The following is a 1,607-nucleotide window of genomic DNA, read 5'->3' as shown; positions in this document are numbered from 1 at the left end:
AGTATTTTGATCTTTATGTTCCTTTGTGAAAATTGCTTGAATAATGTGTTGCATGATTTCACATTCTTAAGCCCCACCCGTTTCGTCCTCCCTCTCTCTGTCCCGCCCTATGGCTCGGTGTGAAGGTGTGAAGTAAATGATAAACTCGTCCGTTGAAGAAAAAAAAAAAAAGGGAGTGGGTGAGACTTCCTACTGCTCAGAGCAGGCTTGAAGAACTTCCTTCCTACCTCACTCTTCTTCCGATTTTGTTCCACGACGTTTTCTTTGTTATTATTATTACTATTATTATAATCTTATTATATTTCTATTATATTGGGTTCGATTTAATTCTTTTCAATATAAAGAAAGAAAAAAAAAAGAGGCCTGTACTGTACGTATGTGTCAGTCCATAGGCTAGGGTGACATTGATTGTAATTAGTTTTGTTTTGCAGTCGTTGTTTTCGGTTTCTTCTGTTTAACGTGGTTGGGGTGGGGGCAGGGGTTGTGGAGCGCCGTCCTATTTTGTTGATCCAGGGTTGAATAACACTAAGTAATGTCGGCTTGACTTTGCGTAATGGTATGCGCTCTCTCTCTCTCTCTCTCTCTCTCTCTCTCTCTCTCTCTCTCTCTCTCTCTCTCTCTCTCTCTCTCTCTCTCTCTTTCTCTCCATTTTTGCCGAAATGGTAGGCTAATGTCCATGTTGGTGTGCGCTCAACGCTGTTCGAGAAGGGGCTGGTCGTGAATGATATACATGTATATAATTCAGGTATTGTGTTTTATCTGGTGCAGCTGGTGCAGCTGGCTCCTTCTTCGCTAGCAAAGATCTATCGTCTTTATCTCTCCTTCCTCCTTTTCTTGATTGTTATGTTCCTCACTAGTAACACCTCTAATCGGTGGGTGGATGGCGAGTGCTCTGGTGTGGTTTGCTTCTTCTTTCCTATCAAACATCTATCGTCCTTATCTCCGCTTCTTCTTCTTTATGTTTGTTACTCTCTTGTAACACCTCTAATCTTTTGGCGCTCATATGACCTTATGCAGTTGCGAGCGCCGTAAAACCTCTACTAAAACTAAACTAAAACACCTCTAATCTTTGGTACTTAAACAACGTATTCTGTGTTGCAAGTGCCCTGAAACTATTTGTTGAAACTAAATCTAAATTAAATGTACACAGCGGGTGAAATTAAACTAAAGACTGACACAAAGACCAGTGCCTGTGGGTGTTTGGCGGGTGCTCTGGTGTTGTTTGATCCTTCTTGCGTCTATTGAACATCTATCGGCCTCATTTCTCCTCGTTGTGTGTGTGTGTTTCTTACTCTTTTGTCACTCCTCTAATCGTTGGCCCTTACATGGCCAATTTGGGTCGCAAGTGCCATAAAACTCTTACTAAAACTAAAACATGCAAAGAATGGGAAACTACTTCTTTTTTTTTTTAACTGACAAAGAACAGTGCCTGGCCTGGATGCAGCATGAAATGAAAGAGGTAGATCTAGATCTAGATACACTACGTGTCAGCTTACTACACGAACAAGTCTGTATCTGTCGGAGAAGCCTCGAAACATTTTTTTAGAAGCGAGTTAGTGGTCGTTCTATACTCTTCAGACGTGTTATGTTTTGATGGCTCTAAAAAT

The sequence above is a fragment of the Aplysia californica genome, unplaced genomic scaffold, assembly GCF_000002075.1.
Source record: "Aplysia californica isolate F4 #8 unplaced genomic scaffold, AplCal3.0 scaffold00931, whole genome shotgun sequence".
NCBI classification, from domain to species: domain Eukaryota; kingdom Metazoa; phylum Mollusca; class Gastropoda; order Aplysiida; family Aplysiidae; genus Aplysia; species Aplysia californica.
Note: the sequence above shows the minus strand (reverse complement) of the source record.